At 40.5% G+C, this 19,724-nt stretch overlaps 1 long non-coding RNA gene across 1 annotated transcript in view; it reads right to left on the bottom strand.

Moving 5' to 3' along the window:
* LOC109973219 (uncharacterized) overlaps nucleotides 1-19,724 on the bottom strand; it is a 54,713-nt gene that overhangs the window by 16,925 nt on the left and 18,064 nt on the right. Inside the window, exon 2 of the long non-coding RNA XR_002276788.1 lies at nucleotides 12,949-13,047. This is a non-coding gene — a long non-coding RNA (uncharacterized LOC109973219). The remainder of the gene's footprint in view (nucleotides 1-12,948; nucleotides 13,048-19,724) is intronic.

Genomic DNA, 19,724 nt, shown 5'->3' with positions numbered 1-19,724 from the left:
ATTCATATCTTAATTTAACTTATATCAGTACTTTATCAGATGAATGTGTGTGTGTTTGGCTATGTGAAGTGCCAGATGTGTTGGGCACCTGTAGTGTGGTGTCAGCACTGAAGAAAGGGCCCAGAAGCAAGCAGGACAGTAGAGCTTGTCTGAGTAGACACAGATGCACAGGGTCACACAGGGCGGCCATTGTGCAGACATCGTTTATGCGCGCGCACACACACTCACACACACAGAAACACCTGGGATGGGAGGCAGCAGCAAAGTGCCACTGTGCTGAACTGAATCAGAGAGACAGCTGCTGTCTTGCTGTTACTGGGACCCACCAATATACCAGTCTGCACTGGGTGTAAGACTGCAGAGGTCAGACAGAGGCAGACTGACTGACTGGCCAACCCATCTGCCCCGACATAAGATTCTGAAAATCATAGACACCCATAATGTTAGTGACAGAAAAACAGGCACTATTTTCTTGAGAGAATGGACTGCTCTGTTAATGTGCCACATCAAAGTTAGGATTTTACATAAGATTTTGAGACCGGAGCTACTGGCATCGGGCGAAAGGCGGGGTACACCCTGGACAGGTCGCCGGCCCATCGCAGGGCCAACACACAGACAAACAACCACACACATACACATTCACTCCTATGGGCAATTTAGAGTCACCAATCAACCTAAGCCGCATGTCTTTGGACAGTTGGACGAAGCGGGAGTACTCAGAGAGAACCCACGCAAGCATGGGGAGAACATGCAAACTCGGCTTTGTGTTCTGAGTCCAGCCTTTGGTTATAGTTGGGTAACAAAAGTACTTTGGTTAAGGTTAGGGGAAAATTCTGGTTTCACACATTGTGTCTCGTGTCACTAGTTGACTTTGTATTAAATCATTATCCTTCCCTAACTTTAACCAAGTACTGCCAGGGTCTAAATGTAACACGAAATAGGATTACAGTAATAATACTGCAGTCTATAAGAATGGCTATTGCATGACTAGATATATTTGGTAGAAAACAAATTAAATGCATTGTCAACGTTTTCACTTTCAAGATACATAAATTTTAAACATTTCCTCCTAAAAATATAATCTGGTCAGCATTATGGTTGCCTCAAAATGTTTTTTCCATCTCAAATTAGTTGCACACAAATGTAATTTCTAAGAAACGTGGTTAAGGTACATGGGCAGCTTGATTTTGGAAAAGGACCTGTCGATACTGTTTATTCTTTGATAGGAAAGGTTATGTTACTATTTTTGGAGAGTTTTAGAAGAATGAACATTTGTCTTGTCAGTTTTATCCACTCAAAGGCCATCTAACTTTTGGTTGAAGCACTAATGTGTGAACCAGATTTGCTGTATATCCCACTTAAAACCAAATTATGAACCATCATTGACAAATGTTGTTTCAGGGAAAACTAGAATTACTGCTTTGCAGTTGTATCCCTCTGCCAACCAGCCAAACTCACGGGACGGATGTGAGGATAGCGTGACCTTTACCTTTGACCACCAAAATCTAATCAGATCGTCCTTGAGTCTAAAGTGGATGTTTGTGGCAAATTTTAAGAAATTCACTCAAGGCATTCAGTGAGATATTGTCACAAGAATGTGCTGGTGGTACAGACGGATGGACAACCTGAAACCATAATGCCTCTGGCCACAGCTGTTGTTGGCATGGAGGCACAAAAAGCAAATTCCTGAATCAAATTAACAAAGAGTCATTTGTGCATCACTGTAACTGCCTGAAATAAACCAAAAATTGCTGGCTTAACAATTCAGAGTGGCACAAGTCATTACAAATTGCTGAGGATAAAATGTAAGGGTATGGTGTTAACAGTTTGATGTCATCTGTTTGTCCAAACTCTGAATTAACAGAATTTTTTTTCCATCAGCTACAGTCTTGCAGATCAGGAGCCATTTTTCACTCATCTGAAAACCAATTTGCATTTTACTGTGATTAAATTAAAGAACATTTAGCAAAAAAAAAACAGAATTTCCTGCTTAACCAAAGCATGACCCAAACTATGAGAGCATGATGAATAGACCAGGAGAGATATTTTTATGTTTGAGGGATGGTGACGACGTGTAGGGGCAGAAAGGAGGTGCAGCTCTGATCAGAGGTCAGATCGTGTAATAATTCAATGCAGAATTCTTCACCACTGTAGCAGCTGAAGGTGGTTGATAACATTCCTCCAGAAGCTCATTGCCCAGTGTAAAAATGCAGATGTGAGATAGTGCCCCTCTAGCCCCTTCTCTCCTCTGCTCTTGATCTCTTCTCTTTGATTTATTAATTTTTTTCTATGTTGGCGAGAAAGGAAGGACAATGGCGTCTTTCATAACTGAGGCTGCGTTCCCACCACCAGCACCCTGCAGTCCTCCAGAGTCCTTCATCCACCATGTTGGTCTGATATGACCTGGTCATTTACTGGTTCTAAGGGTAAGGGAATACAATAAGGGAAATGATATAGGTTATTTTATACAGTACGATACGCACTGTATATTTTATACTACATATTCATTCATTAACACAATGTCAGGCACATAAAGCAAATGACTGCCCAAACTTTGGTATAGGATTCATGATGCAAATAGAGTAAAAAAAAAAAAAAAAACACTCATCCAAAACTGAACCAAATATTTCATAAACCTGTATATCTTAATCTAAATTGTAGTGGCACAATGAGTTGGAAGCAGGATTCTGTACAAGTTGAAAGGGATATCATGGGTCCATATACCATATACAGAAGCCACAACGTACATAATCATGTTTGTCTCACAAATAAAACCAATATGGAAAAAGACAATTTCAGATTCTACAGCACTTCAGTGTTTTTTGAAAATTTCATTAGATGAAGCAATCAGTGTGGGAGGGAAATATGGAATGAGAAAAGAGGGACAAGAGCTGGAAGGAAGGAATGAGGACAGAGGCAAATGAGAAGGGGTTGAGCAGGGGTCATGCTGCCTCCCCCCTGTACTTGCTCTCTGATGTGCAGGGAGGCTAACTGCATAGTCAATGCTCCTGTTTAGAAAGACAGCCTTTCTTTTCTCCAGGCCCTCGCTAATGCAATTGAAAGAAATTAGTATAATTATGCTCCGTATTACACATTGAGTAGGCAATGTGGCCCGTGGGACGAGGACAGGGAGGGCAAACTAGTGTGGGTATTTGCTGATGGGAATAAATAATTCACCAGCTCCTTTTGCCATTCATCAGAGTACATTCTTGCATTTATGACATTACAGCTAATCAAATAAAGAGGTCCTAGAATGCTACATCTTTCTCAAAATGTGATTCTGCTAATGCAAAAAATGACTCCTCCTCCCTTAGGTTCACGTGACCTTCCTATCACATCAACCATCTGAGCAAACTGAGTCATCTCTGCCCACATCAGTGTCCCCTGATGTCAACTCTAGTGTCATTGTCTTCCATTCAAAAACAGCTGTGCCTATCCTGAAACATATGTGAGTATAGTACAGAGGACTGATTCATCAGATAAATCCACTATGAGGCAGATGTGGATGGGTCTGACATATTTATGAAAAAAAATATCCTCAAATGAAATGGTACAAAACAAATCCATGCCATTTCCATATTCCCATACTTGACGTTGGTTCTGGACTTCTGAGAAAGACTCATGAGGGGTTCTTCCAAGCCCAAACCAGAAGTATGCACGTTACCACAATTAGCCTGAACATGGTTTCATATGCAACTGTGCCTATAATCAAAGAGTGCTGTATGTAGGGGTCAAAATGAGGTGCCGAATGACAGAGAACGACTATAGGTTCTCAATTAACAAATATGTAACTGAACTGGAGTTTAATGTAATCCAGATGATTTACAGGAAGTGATGAGGTTGCTGTATGTGTGACAGTGTGACCCTGTAACACACTTAAGGAAGACCTCCTCTTCCTCAGGCCGCTCGTCCGGACCCCGCCCTGCAGAGATGGAGAAAGCAGCAGGGGGTGGAAGAACACCATTTGATCCCTGGTCCAGAGAGCACTGGGCCTACACATCATCTATATCCTGTTTGGGGAAAGCAGCTTTTTGAAACCCATCTGCTCATGGCTCCCAATGGCATCATCAAAGACAAGTATGAGACAAGAGCATGCAACGAAAAGAGTCCGGAAACCAGTGACTACGTTTTAAGATCAGAGTTTCAACATTTGTACTTAAGATCCTCAAGAACAAAGTTTTAGAGGATGAAAAGATGCATTTTACATAAATATCTGCATCAAAAAAGAAGATAAATAAATGAAGGGAAATTCTCAGCAGCCACAAAGCTGATATCCACCCCCTCAGACATCCACTGATCATATAGTCAGTATTTTACTTTTGGGAGTTTACAGGTCAAAAACCAGATGATGCCTGGTTTTAGTCTGCTATTGTATTACATCATGTGTGTTACATATACTTGACAAGCGTCAACCCCACACACACACACACACACACACACACACACACACACACACACACACACACACAGAAGAAGAAGACAGCATTAAAATTGTTGAAACTAAAAGGCTTGAACAAGCGGTATTCATTTTAGAAAATAATAAAATTCAGAAAAGGAAGATAAAAGGCCTACGAGAGAAATAACCGACAAATCTGATTATGACCAGAAAGCAACTCCTATTCAATCTGATTGACCCAGATTTATTTGTAAAACAAGAAACATACACAACGTGCTAAAACTTATGAAAAGTCCCCAAACAAAGCAATAAAGTCAAAGAATATTAAAATCTGATTTGATTTTATTTCCTAATTTCGTTAAAATTTATAAGATGCAAAGAATCAGTCACTGTAGAAAAAAGTATTTTCTTGTAATGATGTGAAAATTTCAAACACGTTGCTGTAAAGCTAAAGCAGATGACCAAGTCAAAACGAGAGCAAGTTAGTATGAAAAACATAATTAAGAACAGAATTTAAATCTGAACAATATTAAATCTTATTTAATACTAATAAACATTTATTACAATGAAAAAAACTCCAACTGATTCACAGTAAAAAATGGTTTGAGGGTAGATTTCCACTGAAGATTTGTGGCAGTGCAGTGTAATAAAATGTTTAGTGTCCAAAAAGGTAAAAAAAACAACAACAAAAAAAAGATGGTCAAGGTTGTCGAGACACATACTGTGGGCCATTAATCAGTCATAGGATGGAGGTAGGTGGCTTCCTCAGGAAGCAATTAACTGTGTTGGACCAGTTGGTAATAACACACTTTGGTTACATGCTACCCACAGCGCGGCCAGACCAGGGGACCCACAGTACTCTAGTACTGTATGTCTGTGTGTGTGTCTGTCTGGAGGCCTTGCAGGTAGAGAGAGAAAGCTACAGTAGCAGCAGCTGGTACAGCATCATTGTGTGTTAGCTTCAGAGGCAATTGAAATGATAATATTCTCCACTATTCTCCCCCATTCTTCTCTTTTGAGTATCAAACACTCGCCTTCTACAGACGTGAACTAAAAAAAAACCTGCAATAGACATGAATTAATGTGCACTAATTCAGGTGCCATTAAACACAAGAGAGAACAAGAGAAACAATAAATGAAGACGATGAAGAAAATATGCTAAAAATATGGCACATATTTGTTTCATGTTTTAATTTGTTGAAGTTAAATGTTTAAGCCAGTAAGAAGAGCACAGACAACGTTCACATTACAGGCCTTTATGCTCGAATCCAATTTTTTTGGACCAGATCCAATCTTCTGTGTTTATGGTTCACATTCATTTTTAGTAAACACCATCTATCTGACTCTGTGTGTGTGAACAGTGCTGAAGTCGTGAACTGCCGTGCATGTGCAGGATTAACTGAAAGAATGACAACATCATTTGTGTGATGGTAAAATTGTGCAATTTGATCAAAAACTGCTACAGTAGGCTACAGTAGGTTCCTTCCACCTGGGTGCGATCAGAACAAATTTGAAATGTCTTGTTCTCTTTAGTGACATCCATCTCTATTGTTGCTCTTCTCCAACCAGTGTGACCCATATGGTCTAATAAGACCCATAGGAGCATCACACGCTGATGGGTAGAATTGCAAGAGCTCCCCTACCATTAATAAGGTACAGCAATAAGCATATTGGAATTTCAAATGTGGACTTTGCGGCTCTATATACTACATCTCCTTCTTACTTTGCTTGTGTCATAATTGCGATGGCTAGAAGTCGCCAATGCATCTGTTGGTTGTAATAATGACATATATAGACTTTATTATGTGCAGGTGAAATAACCAAAGAGTTGAACCAGAAAACCAAACAAGAACAAACCTCAAAGTTACAATTATTTACTTTTCATCACTGCCATTTAACTGAACAGGAAGCTATATTCAAGGACCAGTTAGACCAAAGGGTGTAGTGGAAGACCCCCCTGTTCCCATGATGGTAAGCCATTGCCCTCAGTAGGAAGGCTGTAGTGTCCAGAATAAAGCAGCCAGCAGCCACTAATAAGATCCCCAAACCACACAGTGGTAAGCACAGCGTTATATTAGGTTTCAGCTGAGCATCCAGGCCCAGCCAAAGGCCCAGACACCAGACACAACAAAACTAGCCCATGTTGGAAACGAAGCCCAAGAAACACCACTTCAAACTCTTCTCCAGAGGGAGAGAAAGGGTAAGAAGAAACAGAACGAGGAGAGAAAGACAACAGAGAAAGGAGGAGGAGGACAGATGTGGAAGCACAGTGATAAGATGTAGACAGCAGGCCCATCTCTGCATATTTAATGCCCAATCCAGATTCTTGTGTTTTGGAAGGATCTGTTGAAAAGACTGGTTACTGACGGAACACGTGGAAACCAAAACTCTGTTTAATGGCATTTTGTGAGGCTTAGTCATCACCACAAGTCCTATCTGCCAGATACTGAGGAAGGCGTTAACTTGTGAACTTTATAAACAAAAGCCGATTTGGCCGGCAAATAGAAAACACTGCTTTTCTGAAACAGCCTTTTATCCTGTACAACAGCATAGTGTATAATACATGATATAAAACAATATTTGATGACACTTTTTAAACTCATCATCACCATTTATCATTTTTACCAGTTTCATGACACTTGAAAGCTTCAACCTATAAAGAAGGCAGCTCTGAACATGAATCACTCTCAAATTGTGTCGTGGGAAATTAATTTAAGCTGTGATTTTATTTTAAAGCCAATGGCTTCACAGCGATGGCCCCATACTTTCTGCAGCCTTCTTAGAAAGCTGGCATCTTTTTTTGTCTTGAAGTGCTGAAGATGTATTATTTGCCAAGTAGCACAAAGTAGACTGCTTTGGCAGTGACAGGACTATAAAGGAAATGAATAATGTGGAAAATGTAGAGGTATTAGCACAAAGAAATCACTTTTGGGTTTGACTTTGAGGAAACACGATGTGCTGACCAAATGCATTTAGTCATACCAGATGTAGGGACACGCGAAGTGAGATTAAAGAATCAGATCTGAGCTTGACCTGATCAGTTTCAGGAATTAACAATAAATAAAAAAGGAACTCAAGTTAATTGCTTAACTGGAAAAAAAAAAACAAAACAAACAAACCTCAGTGTGACTTTTAGCATCTGATGTTAATTGAAAACTTTCTTTGACTTGGCAGACTGAATGAGCAACATGCTAATGCTGAACTCTGGACAAATCCTCTGTTTGCTTTCAGTTGTTTAGACTGCACCGTTGCCAAAAATATTATTACCTGTTTCCAGCGTTACGCACAGACACTGAGCTAACCGAGAGTTAGCGCTCAACAGAGAGAGGATGTCTCTCATTTGTTGTACAGTATGTACAATACATTTTATCGCACATGGAAACAGAGGTGTGTCAGTCGGCCAGATTTTCACATGCTGTGCGGTCTTGCCTCGAGAGGTGAGGAGAAGGAAAACCTCACCCTTCGTCAACAGAACCAGAAAGTGTATTCTCCGGAATATCAGTGGAGTACTGATTTACTTTTCCCAGGCAATGACTCAACATAGAGAAGAAGAGAGAGATAGAGAGATCAAGAAGACCGAGGAATAGCCTGTGCACCGTCAGACCTCTGGGAGCCAGTGGCAGGTCAGGGATTCCCAGGAAGACAGCTTTCACAGAAGAGATGAGTGAGCAATGATGCAATAACTTTGTCAATAGCTGGATGGTTTAACAAGGAAAACAATGAAAATGATCTAATATCTGAAGATGGGTGTGAAGGAAAGGGAAATACCCAAGGAGTGGTGCGAGCAGAGGGAAGTTGGGGGAATCGTCTCAGGAATTCTTTATTCACATCCTCCTTTTTTTATTAAAACAGTTTAGGCCAGGCCTGCCCTCACCTCCTCCTCTGCCGAGGGTCTCCCAGGCACACGTGTACAGCCAGCTTATTGCGATTAGCCAGGCCTTCCTCTCCGACAGGTGCACTGTCAGACTCTGACAAGCCAAGTGAAGCCCCCCTGCTCCACCACAACAGGACACACTCAGGCATCTCTATGAAAACAAACCAACAACTAAACATTCATTCGTTCAAGCTGATGCATCGCCTGTCAGTGAAACCTACTCAGGATAATTAGGGAACAGACAAATGTTAGGGACTGAATATTATCATCTATTTCATTCCAGACAATGATTTTGTTTATTCATATTCTGTAATTTATAGTCTTTGCGTTCTGCCATTGGCATTTTCTCAGAGAAATCACACATGGCAAATATAAATGACCAAACTGAAAGTTAAAACATTCAAATAAAGGATATATTAGACAGACCGCATAATGTGTTGCCAGGTCTGTGAAAAGTGAAGAACTTGCTACTTTGCCTTTTTCTCCTATTTAAATGGCCTGTAATTACTCTCAGTCTCCGGGAATCAACTTTGGTTTTTGCAGTTGTAAGCACTTAAGGAAAATAATATTCTTGGCACCTGAATTCGACTGTGGCACATATTCTGCTTCCCAGGTCCACACCAGTCTGATTGAAAAAACACCAGCAGTAACACTATGGTAGCGCTCAATGTTTGGCAGGCGTGATGCAGCAAATGCAGAGAAGGCATAAGAATCATTAAAAATAAAATAAAAAGGACATTGTCTATCTTCTGCTTTCCTATTTATATTCTAAATGTACAGTACAGTATAGTGACACTGCTTACTGGGATGGTAGGTGTACATGTGCTATGTATAGAGTGTGGTATATGGTACACGCTGCCAGTGGAAGGTCTGGGCACTTTGGACTGGTAGTGTACACAGAAATGAATGTGAAGGGAAAAAATAATGATTGTAACCACAATAGATGATACTGCTTAATGCCAGATGATGACAACAGTAAAGTGCAAACTAGAAAAGTGGACAGACCATTCAATTGTGGTGTTCAGTGAGCACACAGTAGAATTTCAGGTGGTTCTATTCAGTCAGTCAAGGACAGAATGTACATACTGCAGGTTCCTGACAATCTCAGAGCTTTGCACAACATCATACAAGCCCGATATCTGGTCACCATATTTTCATATTCTACATGAGCACCATTTATGGAAATGCTCCTCAAATTACAATTCAAATATATTTTTAGTTGTTTTTTTTTAATGACACTAATCAGCATGTTGCTCTGCTTGCAATCATTGCTTGATTTTCAAATTAGAAATTTCCATAGAGAAGATATTTGTGGGGGGACATTTGCTTGAGTTGATGACCAACTTTACATATATACTGCATTTCTCTTTCACTTATACCCGGCCTCAGTGTATCATGGATGAAAACAATATGTTTACAGTTTAAGGACAGGAAATGGTTCAGAACTGTTCGGAGCAGTTAGTTACACGCACAGCACCCTTATATGTTCAACACGCCATGTTAATCAGTGTTCAGGTCTAACTTGTGAGAGCTTCGGTGTTTCTGCTGCTGCAGATGAATTTGTACTGTAAATGCAAATTGTCACTTTTGCATCTTATTTTGCATTCAACATTTCCCAGTTTCCTGTGACAGGTGGAACATGTACTATATGATGATGTTGGCCAGAATAGAGAAAGTGGCAACTTTGAATAACCAAATAAGCTCAGTTCAGCTCTGTGCACTTCTCATATGGCTTGGGCCTTTTTCCAATGCAAAGTAGCTCACTTGGAACGGCGTCTATCGCTACACGTGTTACTGCAGTGGCTGAAAAATAGGGAAATGAAGTGAGCAGATATGACAGTTAGATGGGACTGACATATGTAAATGGTTTACTTCCCAGTTCTGCTAAATGTTCAGTTTGGTTGTTTGCATGTTTTTCCTCTCACATGATATTTAGGTACACAATATCACAACAAAAGCTAAATTATTCCATATAAATATTAACATAACATTATGCACATCTTCTGTTTTTCTTTTAGGCACACTTACAGAAAAATATTCTCTTATTTGTGCTGTTGTCTAAACGAAAAAAATCTTTGTTGAGCCCCCCTCCCCTGGTTCCTAACCCCAAACCCCCAGCTGTGTCCCAGGCAGGCGAAACCCAAACCAGAACGCAGACAGCTCTCTCAACTCCTCAACCTCTCAACACATCCTCAGCAATACCCTTTGAAAATAAACCACGCCGGCAAGCCCCTGTCTCAAACCCTTGCCTCATATGTGAGCACACATGCCCCACACTCCACTGGGAGCTCTCTGGAGCCTTCCCCGCCACTATTCCAGGAAGCAGATGTGAGAATGGCGGCAATCAAGCATGACAATTTGCTAGGCAATGTGGAGACCATTACTCTCACAGTGAAGATATGGAGGAGAGGTGAGAGGTGGTGAATGTTCCGCAGTTGCCAGGAGCTGGTTAATATGACACAGCAGTAAACCGAACGGGTCTGATCAGTGCCATATCAACGGCTTATGACTTCATTTGGTCAAATTTCAAAATGAATGCACATTGCAGGGCTTATACGAATTTAATATGACAAATGAATTGATGTAAATGAATTAAATGACAAGCTATAGGAGAATAATTTGCCAAAAAACACGCACACACACAAAACAACACTTAAACAATACCTTCCACACACCCACAAGAGAGCACAGAGTTGATGAAATATTTAGTGATTTGATATAGACCAGTGACACGTTCTCACAGCTTCCCACACTCTAAAACATGTGGAGAGATGGAACTCCAGATGGCTGGAGGTCTGCATTTTCAGAGATCCACCTTCTAATGGTGATCTCTCTTACACTTCCACACAAACTGTAATCTGAGCCAGTGAGGAACTCACAATATGTTGTTTCTACTGTCACATGAATCAGGCTGACAGATAAGAAAATAAATAACCTGGAGCACTGCATGAAGAGTGGAAGCTGTGTTTTTCACTCAGGTGCAAAAGGCAACGAGTCTGAGAAAAGCCTGCGGGGTGGGAGTGTCACCGAGCTCAGGGTCTCGACAATGCTACAGACACCTGAGCGGCAGAATTTACACAAACATACCTATACATAACTGGATGGAAAATTTGTGCTGGGAAAATGAACATAATAAGGGCAATAGTGTCAAGGTAGTGATGAGACTGGTGGCCTTCACAGAGAAAACAAACAGCTGCCCTCCAGTAAATATGACAGGAACCATAAATATAAGTTCCTGGTTACATACAGTGCCAATGATAGTGACTGGTCTTTGAATGAGAAAAGGCAAAGACATTAATTAGTATGACTCGGTGATCATAGTGATTGTTTTTCACTTGCTTGCACAGCTCTTTACTAGTGACATGGATGTTTGCAAGTGTCCCAGAGCAGGAATACTAACTGTGGGACAGTGGGCTCCTTCAGGGTATGTATGAAATGACATTCACACATTTTCAGGAAGGGACAAAAGGACTTGTTATCACTGTGGCTGAATTATTGCACACATGAAGGGGGTGGGTATACTGAGGTGTGGGGGAGGGAGCAATGTGCGTCAAAACTCTCATTAAGGATTCGTAAGACTGCAATAAGAGAGGCATCATTATAAAGGTGAAGAACGGTTCACAGAGCCCACAGTTTTCTGTAACTCCCAGCTCCTTTGCCTCTTATTGACATATTGCTTTCATGATTATCAAAAAGCTTGTTTTTAAAAATGCAATAGTAGAGAAAGCATATGTTAATACAAAAATTCTTTCATATTTTGTTTGGCGTTTCCATAGAGAATGAACATGCGAAAAAAGCAGCATGTATGGAGCTGGAGTTGATGAAGGGTGAAGATGAAGATGATAAAGAAATGTCAGAACGTTATTTCATTTTTCAAATTCTAAACTACTTCAGTGTGTCTACAGATTCCTGTTCTCTTTTTTTTTGACAAAATAATAATAATGCCAATATGGGCATTTTGTGTCCAGCATCGTGCCCTTTCAAAGAAGATGGTGTGACATCTGATCCACCTCCACCAAAACAAGAACCCTCTCCTACACAGCCTCCTCTCCTCTCTTTCATTTCTTTCCACTTTCCATCTCCTACCACCTCTTTTTCAGCTGCACAAAGCCGGATGAGGGTCATTTTACCAGTGTCCCCACTGCAAAGCAGAAATCCAACATTTTGGCAGAACACTGACTTGTTAACATCTTAAGTTTAGAAAGCTGACAGGATCGTCCTCTACCTTCTGCAGCACTTTTTCTGCCCTTCTTAATACTGCTGTTGGACTATAAGGCCACAACATAGTATCAGCAGAAGGCCTTAAGTGAGGCAGCACTTAGGGCTTGTGTGTGGTTGTAATTATTTGTGTTGCTTTTCTAACTTTCTGCCAATATTCTTCCACCGTATGAATGATTCCAGTGATGTACACTTGTTTGAGTAGGCAGTATTTCCACAGAGGCAGTCCTTTGACATGTGCAGTTTGCTGAATTGCTGTTTTGTGGGTGTTACTATGTTTGTATTTTGACATGGTATAATGTTTGTTTGTGTGTGCTTGAGTGGGGTAGGGGTGCTCTGAGGATGTGTGTGCATATATATGTGTGCGTGTGTGTGTGTGTGTGTGTGTGTGGATGGGGGAGGGAGGCAAAGCTCTGCAGCCTGATATTCTGGGAACGGCAGGGTGGCGTTGTTGACCCACCTGCTCCCTTCTCTCTTCAGCTGGATCTAGTCGGATTTCAGCAGCTGCATCCCCTCACAAAGCACCTCTTTGTAATCTTCCCAAGGCGCACAAATACAACTGCAACCAGGAGAGGAGAGAGAGGAGATGGACAGTGAAGACAGAAATAGGAAAGGGACAATATCAGTTTTGCTTGGTGTGCCAGCTCTACTGGCAGATCATATGGTATATCTTTACAGTAGCAGGCACAGGTACACACACTCACACACACACACACACACACACACACACATATATATATATATAAATAAAACAGCAAAACTAATTCACTCTGACATGAATGTATGCTCACAGGTGTGCACATGCATATATGCAGATGGAGGTTTCATGGCTTGACAAATGAATATTATTTAAACAGGCTGTTTTAAAAGGTGTATGCAAGGCATCTTTGAAAATTAATGCAAACACAGTATGAAGCCATAAAAGCACACATGGAACAAAAGGTATGCCTTTGGGTGGTGGTGGCTGGGTCATTGGTTCTGATTAAATTTGGCACAAATTTATGTAAAAGTATATGGAGTCATATGCGAAGAATTCATGGGCTTCAGAAATTGGTCTGTGTTGCAGAAATTCCAGAATGAACATGCAAGTGCACACACACATATATAAACACAGTATATAATTTGTTTTTCTCCAGCTAAAAGTATTCGGCTGCTTTACTGTTAGATGCATCGTCTGGCTTTGGAGAGTCATACTGTTAAATTATATGTGGTGGATGACGGATTAATCCCTTAAAACCAAACAAGGGAGCTCAGGGTTCTCAAGTACAAATGCAACAATCATTCAATAAGCCAAGAATGACATTTTATATATATATAATTTATAAAACAAAGTTGATTTTACAGAGCACCATGAAGTAGCATCGTGTTAAATGAGAGATCCTCTAGCTCAGCAGGTTTACATTCTGTGTTAAATGTAGCCAAAGCTTTCCCAGGGGCAGCCATTAGTAGACACAGGAGGTAGGCGGGGGGTACCTCTAATATTCCCTTCATTTATCTAAAATAAGTAGAAAATGTTTAGTAAAAATGAAAACATGCATGGACATACCATACAGATAACAAATGATGTTTGAAGGTGGAAGTGACAGAGAACAGAGACACATTCACACATACACAACTTAGAAAGATAATCCAAGGTGACTGGTGAGTGGAATCCGATGTTGTTGATTTGACCATCGTCAGCAGATGTAATTTCATATATGCACTGATAGTTCTCAGAGCTGAACAGAGTCACCAGTCAGTAGAGGTTAAACACGATGAACCTCACCGAAGATGATCTTGTCAACCAAACTGATCTGTGTCTCTTTATGCAACACTGGATTTTTTTGATAAAGCGTCAGCTTTTAAGCAGCATAAAACAAACTACTTATCAGAGCAATACAACTGGTCAGAATTGGTGTGACTACACTGCAAAAGGCAGAGAAGAGCACAACATTTCCAAAGCAAGCAACTTCTAGGGAAAGTTAAATTCCACTGTGAATGAAAAGGTTAGACTTTGTGGTCCACTGAAAAGGCTCTTTATATCCTTTGTGCTATGGAAGTACATCCGTGTACTCTTTTGTTCCCAGCTACAGCCTTTGCACCTCTTTGAACAGAACAGGAAGTGATCTTAATGACCTTGGCCTCCCACACCATGCGACCTGTAGCTGCACACAGCACCAAACAGCCACGGCCCAAATGCCCCAACAACAAAGCAATGTCCAAGTTTACCCATCAGTGCTCTGAGCACTGGGGTTTTGATTTCCCTTTATATACAACACCTGAAAGCAAGACGGTCTTTTCACTTTTTTGCTTTGAATGTCTGCAACAGGCAGGCAAACAGTTGGAAATAGTGAAGTAGCTACCAGGAAATACCCTGCAGTACTAGCAACCAATGGAAACGGTTAGCAAGTGCTTCCTTTTTTCCCTTGCCTGAGGCAAGTGATGTCTGCATGACAGTTAGTAGAGAAACCATACAGTCTCCTATAGATTAAAGATGTCATGAGACATCAAGTCAAGGTGATCTTCAACAGATACAAATATTTCAGGATGTGAGAGAAATTGGATATTTGTAAGTCTAAATCAGAGTTTGAATTATCCTGCACCATCTTCATATTTATTTATTTTACATAGACTGACTTGGTATATATGACATGCAGTGTCAAGTTATTTAAAAATGTAATCAGTTCCTTACACATTACCCATAGAAAAACTTTTATTTCTTTACCAATTACTCAAAAATAGTAAAAACTATAATGTCATCACTAAACATTAAGCCATTCCCTGACACTATCTAATAAGAATGAGTGTGCATCTTTTGGCCTGCCTCACTCTGCACCATCATCAAGGCCCTGAGCCACTTGTGCAACTAAAAATAAAGTTTTTCCAATATTAATACAGAATGAAGTGTTGCTGCCCGGTGCAGCAGAGAACATGTAAAGCAGAGCTACAGTCCCATGCACCCTGACTCATTTGAATCTTTTTATACCAGATCTGAGGCTCTTTACTGTAGCTGACCATTTTCTGGGCATGGTGTTAATTTCTAGATGATGTTCCAATGCTATTTTTCGGGTGAGAGATGAAGATACACCGACCACAAACAGCATGCACAAGAAGTCAGACGGTATATTTCTGCAGCTTCAGACATTCCTCCTCCTCCTTCCTACTCATAAACCAACATGTTAAGTGTTATCTAACAGTCATCCTGTAAATTTGCATATACTGTTGGCAATATTGACAGAAGTGATGCAGTATTTTACTGTATAACCATCCAATGAGGGTATTATCTTTGATCAAAAACAGAAAATTAACCCACATGGAGTAAACCCATAGAAATAATTTTAAAGTTGTAATATCAACTAAAACATTACAACATAAATTCAGATGATCCCAACACATTTATGCACTTCCTTTGGTTAGCAGCAGGTGTGGGCGTGTAATGTGTTTTTCAGTGACACGTTTCTATTAGAGGCTATAGACGGGCTGGAGACAGACTAGCTACGTCTCATATTGAAAGTCTTGGCTGCTATACTGAAAGCGTAATTGGAGAATTTGATCTACTTCACCAATAATGATTTTAATAGCTTACAAATTATCCTGTAAAATATGAACTGTACACAAGAGATTTAGGTTTCATGCTATGCCACTTGTGTGCACTCACTTGCTACACTCTGTCTGCATGGACTTGCATGTGTAAATGAGTATACACATGCACTGTTCCAGGGCTCACAAAATGACAAAAAGGATGAACGAAGCAAATAGCTTTTTAATTTTCATTTTAATGATCTCTAATAAGAACAATCCACCAGTTATCCTAGCACTGTAAGTCCCCACATCCAGACGCATCCTCTAAATAGTCTTGCTTTTGTGGAGTGGCCACCATTTTCCTGTAAAGTCAAAAGGCAGGCTCTCTATTCTTTCACTGCCTCTGAGGTACAGTATATCCTCCATGTCTGCATGTCCTATACAATCTAATTCACAGGCAAATTAGGGAGATGATTTATGAGAATCAGGGATCTAAAAAGAAGACGATGTGGAAGACTGAGCACACCGCAGCTTTTATCCAGAACATATGCTGTGAAGATGAGAGAAAGAGAAAAGACAGAAAGAGGGGGGTGTAGATCAGAAAGTGAAAAAAAAGAACCCACATACACCCACGCTGCTCTGGGACGAGACAAACCATGAGAAGTGTTGTCCTTGCTTAACATCTTAGCATTTAAGCTGCTGTGTCAGGAGAAAATAACCAGGAACAGACATTTCCACTGCACATGAGGGAATCAAGGGAAGTTTGCTGATCTGCTCACCAGTAATTAGACCTGAGCTTCACCTTTAGGCAACGTTCAAACATAGTCTTTATGTCAACAACTAAAACCATTATGTACATGTGAAGTGTTCTTGCATTTATGCTCTTGGAAGTTAGTGCACAACCAGGATACCTACTGACAGTTTGCAGGAGAAATATGACCTGCTACTACAACAGCTCCAAAACCCTTCTGTCCATAATCTAATTCATAAGAATATACAGATCTATGACAAGAAAACTGCCATCTTGCAAGACACTTATATGTCAGGGAGAAAACAGCCAGTGATCTGGAAACATTTGAGCTCTTTTTATAGTCCTGACACAGAGGCCAAACACACCCTGAGATGTTTGGAGCTAATTGTTTCCTTCAGTCTCAAACACTCCCTCTGCAATATATTCCAAACTCCTTTCTATCCCTACTCACCCTGCATGACTCTTCAGCTGCTAATAGGTTTAAATAAAACCTGCAACTGGGCCAGTAAACCCCTCATTATGGTGTTTTAATAGAATTAATTTAGGATAGTGCGGGATCAGGGGTTAATGGCAGGTCCTAACACACAGCAGCTGCTGTGAAGGTGGAACTGTGACTAGAACTAGTGGAGTCAAACTCCTCTGTCTCCTCAACCTCACTAAGCAGACAACCTGGAAAATACATTTGGCTGTAGACGAAAGTGGAAAACATCCACTATCCACTTTCCAGAGGGGGTGTGATGAGTAGAGATGGAACAGAAAGGAGGAGTAGGTACATCCATCACTCAGAGTTTGCTTTAAAGTGTGTGTGAACCTGGCTGGAATAACGTCTGAAACGTAAAGATACAACAATCCCAGGTCCTAGAACTTCACCGGGGCTGTAAAATACTGGACATGTTTTTGATGATATTCATAGTGGGGGTTTCTTCCCTTCATATTCTACAGTATCTGAAGCCTGCATCCTTGCCTGACAGATGCATTTGCTGCATCTGAAAATTCTGCACTAATTGCCTCCTGTCTGTGTGTGTGAAACGAAAGATAGAAGAGGTCTGGTTGATGTGGTACAGTGGTGAAATATGGCTTATTAGCAGCCCAGGAGCTTGTTCCACATGTGGTTAGACAGTGGTTGGGATTGCATGGGTGAGAGGGAGGGCATGCCAGTCTCTACAGTTCACCAAGTTTACACTGACGCAGTGTGCAATCAGTGAGATTATTTAACAGAATGAAGGCCTGCTGTTTGGGCTCTGTGGTGATGGTGGAGACATGGGATTCCACAGTTTTCAGACATGTGGAAAACGTTGCATAAAGTTCTCTCAGGAATCTCATGGTGCAGAACTTATACGTCCTCCACACAAATAGAAATTTAAATATTGAATATACAGCTTGCAGATATTTCGTTTGATGCATAAATTTATCCAACCTATGTTTTTTGTAAACTTGATGACCTTTAGGAACGCATCAGGTTCATACCATCCTAATACATCTAAAACTTGGCCAGAGTGAAGAAAACTGCATAAGTGCATTAAAACACAGAAGCAGAGACCGAAGGGGGCAAGAGTCGTGTGGGTAGCTGTGTAATTTGATTTTGCATGCACATTAGAAGCCAGAGAGTATAATTTACATATAGTATAGGGTTGAAGTGACAAGGTCCCAGGAGACATGGGTTAGCATGCTTGACTAAGGCCCTGAGAAAAAAAAAATCATAAAATATTTATTTGGTTCTTTTCTTTCAGATACATCTTGCAAAAATAGGAAAATCAAAACCTTCCTTCGTTCTTTGGGACACTTAAAGTTCATACGCGGTTACCTCTCCTCTGTTCTTCCTTCCTTTTTTAATCAAGAGCCAAGAGCTCAGAAACTCTGTCCAAAGTTTCTCCCCACAATACAGGGAGGCATGAAGGGGAAAGGCTGGAGTCTGATTAAATTTGTTTCCTTCTCTTCATCTTTTTCTGTCTACCCAGAAACTGAGAATCTCACAGCCTAGATGAACTTGAGAGCAGCCGTCACTCATGTTGCACATGTTGGATTTATCTTCGGTGTTCCTCTACCTGAGATGATTTGGCAATAATTAAATACTAACCTGATGAAACACTTTTTGAACTGTGACATACTGGTTTGGTTACTATTGCTTTGTTTGTTTGTTTGCAGGCAGGATACCTTAACCCTGACGAAAGCATTACCATGACATGTGGTGGGGAGACAGGACTTCAGGCGGGAACAGTTGATTTGGTTTCAAAAATGATTGAAAGCAGGGATTTCCTGCATTACATGCAACATAAGCAGAGAAAAATGTCATTGGAGGAAAAAAAACTAAAGGAAATGTTAAAATGACCAGAAAATTAATTTAATTTCTAAGTAGATGACACAAACATGTCTTGTCTATGTTCCAGTGAATAATATATTGTTAAATGGAGGACTCACTATCTAGCTCATCAAAAAACCATGTAGGACAAACAGGTTGCTGAAATTATTCCTCTCACAACCAAGAGACAGACATGCGATATCTCTAATTACCAAAATGTTTAGATTTGTTGTAAATTTATTAAGAAATGACATGTGCTTAAGCAACGCAGTGCTATTCTACCTACCTGAGTGTTATAAGCCACACACACATACACACACACACACATTATACACACAGTGAATACTTTCCCATGTGTGCAGCAGGATGAGAATGAAACCAGAGTCATGCATGTTTGACAACTCGCCGCCGTCTTGTTTGTCTGGTCACGCACACACACATGCACTGAACTTGACCCAAGTGAGCGTTTTGACAGCAGCTGCTAGGAAGGCAGACTGACAAAGTGAGGAAGTTAACAGCAACAGCAGCTTATTTTGGGTTACATTATAATAAGAGACAGGCGGGACCCTTTTAAATTAAATATGGTTTCATTCAAAGTCAAGTCCTTTGTCCTTCTAAACCCATTGTTAATCTATAAAAACAAAAGAAACATCTTACCTTAGTGTGAAAACCATTAGCTGTTTTG

Source organism: Monopterus albus, unplaced genomic scaffold (assembly GCF_001952655.1).
Source record: "Monopterus albus unplaced genomic scaffold, M_albus_1.0 scaffold284.1, whole genome shotgun sequence".
In the NCBI taxonomy this organism is placed as follows: domain Eukaryota; kingdom Metazoa; phylum Chordata; class Actinopteri; order Synbranchiformes; family Synbranchidae; genus Monopterus; species Monopterus albus.
The sequence above is the reverse complement of the archived record's forward strand: the minus strand, read 5'-3'. Positions and strand labels throughout refer to the sequence as shown.